General features: G+C 44.9%; 1 long non-coding RNA gene across 1 annotated transcript; it reads right to left on the bottom strand.

Moving 5' to 3' along the window:
- Positions 1–529: 529 nt before the first annotated feature.
- Positions 530–4,852, bottom strand: LOC128110336 (uncharacterized). Its single transcript, XR_008218200.1, has 3 exons — positions 3,937–4,852; positions 3,271–3,365; positions 530–1,676 (listed from the first exon to the last, which is right to left on the bottom strand). It is a non-coding gene; the product is annotated as an uncharacterized LOC128110336 (long non-coding RNA).
- Positions 4,853–7,344: the final 2,492 nt, after the last annotated feature.

Genomic DNA, 7,344 nt, shown 5'->3' with positions numbered 1-7,344 from the left:
CATGAATAACGTTCTCCAAAGCTGGCAGGTTGCCACGTGTCGTTTCCCTGGGTTTCAGGCCCAGGGATGCAGAGCTGTGTGGTCTGGAAGTGGCCTTATGGGTAGCGGTGACCAAGTGAGAGAAACAGAAGAAGACTGAGCAGTTCAAGAGTTTTAAACTATGATCCATTAGAGTCCAGGCCTCTACCGATCCATGGGGTGTTGCTGCTACTGGCTAGTCTCATCAGAGACATCCTGGACTTGGGCCAAGGACTTGAGACTTTGTATTCCTGCATGACTAGTCGCTGGATGGATGCTACCCCCATGAATGGGTCACAAACTAAGGTGAAGTAGCTTCCTTTGGCCAAAGGCAATCCCCATGAAGGATCTGGATCTTATGTGCTTTCCGAGGCCGACGCTCTGGGCAGCTGGAAACTGAGTATCTAATTTCTAAGCAGGAACCTGAGCAGAACCCTCCACCTCCACCACAGCAGATGTGAAGGGAGATTCACAAGCCACATGAAAAATGCAGATTGAGACAACAAGGAGATGCTACTGCATGCCTTTTTTATGGATAAAATATGGAAAGAAGCATGACGCCAAGTGTGGCAGATGTGAGATGTGACTGTTCTTGTACGTTGCTGGAGAGACGGAGGACTTGAGAGAAGTCTGCACTGGCAAGCATCCTGGGGAGCACTCTGGCCTGGTGAGTCACCTTGGGGAGCACTCCGACCTGGTGAATCAAGTTCAGTAGAACATACAGAAAGTCCTCTATAGGATACATCCCCCCAAAGTCTCATTCAGTTCCTCTGGAGACATCTGCAGTTACTTGTGGTAAGAGTTAAAGGTTATCTTAGTTCCCCTCACTAAGACTGAGTATTAAATGTGGTACTCACTACATTATTACTCAGGAATTCCAGGGAATACTTACTACACAGCAGAACTGAGGTCTGTATAGCAGCATGAATGGATTTTAGGAGCAGTTATGGGGAAAAAATAAACAAGGGGGAAAGTGAGAAACAATGAGATAGAACACAGACATAAATTAATACTGCAAAGAAATCACTTTTGCAACAAAGCATGCAAATAAAAGGAGGCATACAACACACCTAAGAATTACTGTGGCTTGGACAAGAAAATAGAATTTAAGAATGGAGAGAAACAGGAATAAGGAAGTAAATACATCTTCAAAAGGTGTTTTGCAGGGACCGATGATGCCTATATCCTTGAGCCAAGAGGTAGGATTAACTGAACCCTCTTCATCTGAATTGTGAAGAAGCATCGGCAACAGCTACCTCTCAAGCTCCGACAGAGCAAGTTCAGACTCCCCACCTTCTCTCTCTGAGATTCCTCCTGAAAGGTCACAGGCTGAGTCACCCAAAAATCACAGGGCCCTGGCACACACCACTTCTTGCTCTTACCTGTGAAGGAAATGACATCCACCTCCGATGCTCAGTGGGTGAAAAGCTTGGCACCCGCACAAAGGTTCATGCCTCTGCTGGCGGGTGGCTTTCCTCCAGGGAAGGGAGCTTCTCATTCTCCACCCTAAGACTACTCCCACCTTTGATTCCCACCGGAGCCACCGTCTTCGCTGAGATCCATCACCTCCAGTACCCCTTGGATCAAAGTCGGTTCAACGGAGAGGAAACACAGCCAATGCAGAGCAGTCGTAGACCTTGCCCACCTAAAAGAGAGGGCTGCAAAGAGTGGGTGGCATCTGATGACAGGCAGCCTCGCTGGTCTAGTAAGACCCCTATACTGATGGAGAATGAGGGAGGTGTCTCCTCTACTTCTGAATTGATCCTCTATGATACAGTAGTTGCAGAAAAACCGCAGCATAACAAGACTTGCCAAGTACTCTTGGATTCCATTTTTCACAGTGCCTGTTGCAAGCCCCAAGCTGACCATGCTGCTCTGACCCCTATTCAAGATCAAATTACAGTCCAAAGTGTGGAATGCAGATTAAAATCCAGAGAAACAGAGGAGAGCTGATCTGGGAGGCCTGGAGGAAGGAACCAGGATGTCAGTCTGGCCAGACATACTGCTTTAAACCTCCTGACCAACACTAGGTCCTTAGTCCTATTTGGCCCTTTCTCAGTTATCTCCAGCACTGAATCCCACAAGTACCTCTCCAATCAATAGAATACACAGGAATCCCAGGATATATGGTAAAGGAGGTCTGTTTGGAGAGCATGTTTTATTGTGTTTTCCTTTTGGGTCAAGAAAGACAATGTCCATGGTAGCTTTAGGATTGATCCTGGAGCTCTCAAGGTGACATGACCTTCTAGTTTGGACATGAAGTGTCCCCTCAAGAGGCTCTTGTGTTGGGAGTGTGGTGCCCAGCTAGTCGTGCTGGCTTAGGGAAGGTGTTAGGAACCTTGGGAGGCAGTACTAGGTAAAGAAAGTACGTCACTGGTGGTGGGGGGGGGTCCTTTGGGGCTGTGTCCCGCCCTGACTGCCTCCGGAATCCTATATTCACTGTTTGTTAGCCGCCATATTGTAAAGTGTCCCTCTCTCTGTGAAGGACTGATGTCTGGGAAACTGTGATCCAAATTAGCCTTCCCTCCTTTGCGTTGTGTCCTATCCCAGTGGTCAGGAAAAGCAATGAGTACAGGTGGGCCTTGTTTGAAGCTTCGCAAGTCCACCAGTCAGCTAGCGAATGGACACGTCTCTGCAAGGCTTGGCTCCTCCCCCACAGCCTTTTCCTCCTCTCTCATTGGTGTAACTGGAGGTCATGACAGGACCCCGGAGATCTGGCCACTGCTCCGGCCCAGACTTCTTCTTATGGAGTAATCAGTCTTAAGCAAGAAGCCCCTTTCCTCCCAATCCTCTGCTTCTTTGTCTGTACTTCTGCATGCTTGGAAATGGAGCTATAAAATCTGACTTGGTGGCGCCTAGAGCAGCCCTCATGCCCTTTCCTCTAGCCTTTGGGGAATAAAAATAGAAAATTATAAGAAAAAAATAAAAACTTGGCTTTTAATCCCATGATCCAGGTAAGACCTGTTAGCATTAAACCAACAGGGGAGTAGGCACATAGAGAACAGCACGGACATGAAAACACACCAAAAGAAAATGGAAAGTCACCCTCTCCCATTTTCTCTGTAGTAAGAACTCACTGGGGCCGGGCGGTGGTGGCGCACGCCTTTAATCCCAGCACTCGGGAGGCAGAGGCAGGCGGATCTCTGTGAGTTCGAGGCCAGCCTGGGCTACCAAGTGAGTTCCAGGAAAGGCGCAAAGCTACACAGAGAAACCCTGTCTCGAAAAACCAAAAAAAAAAAAAAAAAAACTCACCGGAGTAAAGAGCTTCTTCAAGTGACACTGTGTCTCCTAGGAAGGTCAGAGGCCACACCCATGACATCTCACCAACATGGCTGCCCAGACATGACCTGAACAAGGATAACACCAACAGGATGCTAAGGTGGGTGGGAGAAAGTGGACGAGGTCTCAGCCCCACACAGAGAACCACAGGCAACTGAGGAAAGCTGAGAGTGGGAGAGACAGAGACTTCCCCAGGGAAGAGCCACCAACTGGTCAGCCCTGAAAACATACGTGAGTAGCAGTCTACAGAGGGAGCGGGTTGTATCTCTCTGTTTAGGAACATATAAATATGTGTAAATATATATGTATAAATATGTAACAACAATTAATAAAGAAAAGAGACCATGAATTTGAAAAATTGCAGGGAGGGTTATGTGAGAGCATCAGGAAGGAGGAAAGGGAAGAGGGAAATGATATAATTATATTGTGATTTTAAAAGATATAAAAAAATAAAAATCCCATTTAGGAAAAATATGCATACAGATTTACACGTAGTCTTTTTGAAAGTACGCAAAAGTAGTCATACTGTAAATAGTATTCTCAAATTTTTCCTTTTTCACTTAATATCATATACATGTATAAAAATCTACTTAATTCATTTAGCAGCTAAATAAATAATAGTTCATTGAATGGACTTACAATTCAGGCCAGATGGTTTTGCATTTTTTTTCTTGTATGAACACTAATGTGTCCTCTTGCCCCTGGAATTCCTCCTGAGAGCCAGGCTTGGCCAAGAGCTTCAATTCAGGTGCCAAGCAGACAGAGAAGTCCCCACACCGTCAAATGTTCAGGGCGAAATCATTACGAAATTATCACAAGAAATATATTTACTTGTTTCCATTTTTGGAGAAAATTTCCATAATCAGCGGCCAGTTCGCCACTTAGGTTGATGGTTGAAGATTTTTGACAAACTTCGGTGTTTTCATAGATAAAATTCCAGATTTAGAGAGGACCTGAAGGTCACTCGGTTTGGACCCACTTAGAAATTCCTCCTGCAGACTTTTGTGTTATTTATTTTTACTATTTCATAACCTGGAACAGCTTTCACTAATGGAAAACTTTCCCTCATTTTCCCAGAGTAGTTCCACCCCCACCCCCATATTAAGAAACTCTGAATTTTATTTAGGATTATATGTGAGGCACTAATGAGAGTAAGAGAAAAAATTAGAGATCAGTCCCACGTTCAGCTTTAAGGAATTTCATGACTGTAAAAGACACAGCTTGTAACTAACACAGAAACTATGAAATGCCACATTCATAATACACACACTGCACCATGGGGCAGCCTGTCTGAATGGCTGCAGTCTCTCCTGCCTGAAGACTCCAATCAACACTGCTCTGTGTTTCCTGGTGCCGACGAGAACCCCACAGGCAAGAGTTACAGTGTCAAAGCTCCTCCTGAACAAGAGAGGCTCTGAGCCAGTGTGAAGCCAGCGAGCAAACAGGCCTAGTGTTCAGTCAACACAATGTTACCAATGCCTGAGTGGTTGTATCACACATTCAATCAAGGGGATGATTATATTTAAGCTATAATCTTATGATTACACAGAAAAATCACAGTTCTTTAGACGGTAAATTAATATTATATGCTTAAGTATTTTAAAGTAATTTGTGCCTTTGGCCAAGAAGAGGCCAAAATAACAATTTGAATGTTTAGAAATTAAAAAATATGAGGCATTTGAAGTTAATAAAATGTACCAGTGCCTCCAAACTAAGGCACACTCCCAAAATAATTAGTTCTGCATAGGCTGTCTGAATCAGTAAATCAAACAAAACAAGACCAAGACACTAAAAGCTAATATACAAGAAGACATTTTAAAACTGTAGATATTAGAGAAGGAAAAAAATCACATTAGGCACACTGATGTCCTTATAAGAGCCTTTAATGTAAAGATGTATAAGCAAAATAAGAGTCAGGGTAGGGGGACCTAAAGATGGGTACGTGAGAATAGGTTAATACCTTAGTAATTCTGTTCTCTCTGAAGCATTTCACAATAGGGTGCTGCAATTCTCCAGTTTATTACAAACACATCTTTTAAATTTCAATCCTAATGTTGAAGCTAACAGACAATTTTTAAAATTATTGGCACTCTATGGTAAAGAACACAGAACCATTTAAATAAAAGCAGGGTGATGTCTCACTGGGCAGTATGTACAATAGCTTTTCTTCCTCTCCATAGCTATACCCAGTGAAGATATTATTGGTGTGTAGCTTCTAAACAGATATAAAATTTTTAAGGGCAAAAGCCATGATTTGCTCAAGAATACAATTGTTCACATATCACAGGATGTCCTATGGCAAATACTAGCTTGCCAAGCTTCAGATGGTAAAAATGCTAAGCTATCACATCTGCTATTGTCTGGCTGGTTGTTCCTGACTCTGTGGACTCTGGAGGCATGTGCTCTGGAGAAGTTACCCTCCAGCACCCCCTTCTCTTCTCACAGTTGGATCCACTACGATAGAGCCTTCAGGCCTTAAGACGCAAGTCCCGGCAAAAGCCACCCTCAAAGCCAGTGGATATCACCATGTTCTGCTGGATAAAATCTGCCGCTTGGTCACTTAGATTGTTAATTCAGATGTAGCTTTATTTCCTCATTCCTTAATCTGTCCTTTTGCTTTGTTTACATCTTTTCCAGCACCCTTTCAAGTTGATTTGCACACAGCCAGTGACTGGCAGCCCGTAGGAGAAGAAAGCCACCACCTACTACATTTACTACTGGTTTCCAGGCTTCAGGAATTCAGGTCCTGCACATCAGCTGGCCAGCTGGCCGGGACAGCCATTACTATCTGGGGAGATGATGAGTATTTTTCTACCATGGGTCTAGAACTCTGGCCAAAACTGGATTCCACCAATGGTGTCTTCCTGCATACTCAGTTACGTCAATATTTCATAAGAGTCCTCATCATTTTTATGGTCTTGCGGGGGGTGGGGGTGGGGTGGGGAGGGTGGGGGTTCTGTGGCTGCCAACAGCCAGTCAGGTGGAGAGGCGGTTGCCCGCCTCTCTCCAGCACTTTCCCTGACCAGTTCTTACAGCTCTGCATTGGTCTTAGCTCTGCCCTTGAAGTAGCCTTGAATAAATGTTTCTCTTCCCATGGCTGCTCTCCAGACATTTGAAGACAGTACTTCCTCTAAGTCTACTTTTTAAGTCATTTAAGCACTCTCCTAAGAGAGTAGAGTGCTTTCCTTGGAAGAATGAGGACCTGAGTTCAACCCGCAGAACCTGTGTTAAGAAGGACAGGGAGAGCCGGGCGGTGGTGGCGCACGCCTTTAATCCCAGCACTCGGGAGGCAGAGCCAGGCGGATCTCTGTGAGTTCGAGGCCAGCCTGGGCTACCAAGTGAGTTCCAGGAAAGGCGCAAAGCTACACAGAGAAACCCTGTCTCGAAAAACCAAAAAAAAAAAAAAAAAAAAGGACAGGGAGAAACGGAGGAATGGAGGGAGGAGAAGAGGGAGGGAAAAGCTAGACACAAATTTTTGTTTTCCTAGTGTTGGGAGGTGGAGACTGGAGGAGGTACCGCTGGGGCTCATTGCCCAATGAGCTTAGTTTAACTGACGAGTTCCAGGCCTGTCAGAAACCTGTCTCAAGAAACAATGTGGACAGTGCATCCGGATTGCTGACCTCTGGATTCCATATGCGTGCTCCTGCATGCATACGCACATGCATGCCCACACACACACACACACACACACACACACACACAAATTTTAAAAATGAAAAAAAAATGCTTCCCTATTCCACCATGTTCCAAATCTTGTATTAACCACATTGTGTACCCCACAAAGGCTCATGTTGAGTCAATATTATTATTTGCAGCTCCCATAGAGCCTAAAAGGGCTTTGCATACACTAGGCATTTAATAAATAATGCTGAATGAATGCAAAGGCAAATGTCAGTCTCTGTGCTCGAGGAAGTCTGACAACAGTGGGCGTCAAAGCTAATTATCATCTAGGAGTAATGAGAGCCTGGAGGCCGAGGAAAAGGGGAGGCCCTCACCCAGCCTTCCTTCTCAGCTCTTCTCCACTGTAGCTCCTAGCACACCATCTTG

This window comes from Peromyscus californicus, unplaced genomic scaffold (genome assembly GCF_007827085.1).
Source record: "Peromyscus californicus insignis strain IS unplaced genomic scaffold, ASM782708v3 Scaffold_151__1_contigs__length_87137, whole genome shotgun sequence".
NCBI lineage: Eukaryota > Metazoa > Chordata > Mammalia > Rodentia > Cricetidae > Peromyscus > Peromyscus californicus.
This window is presented reverse-complemented; position numbering and strand designations above follow the sequence as displayed.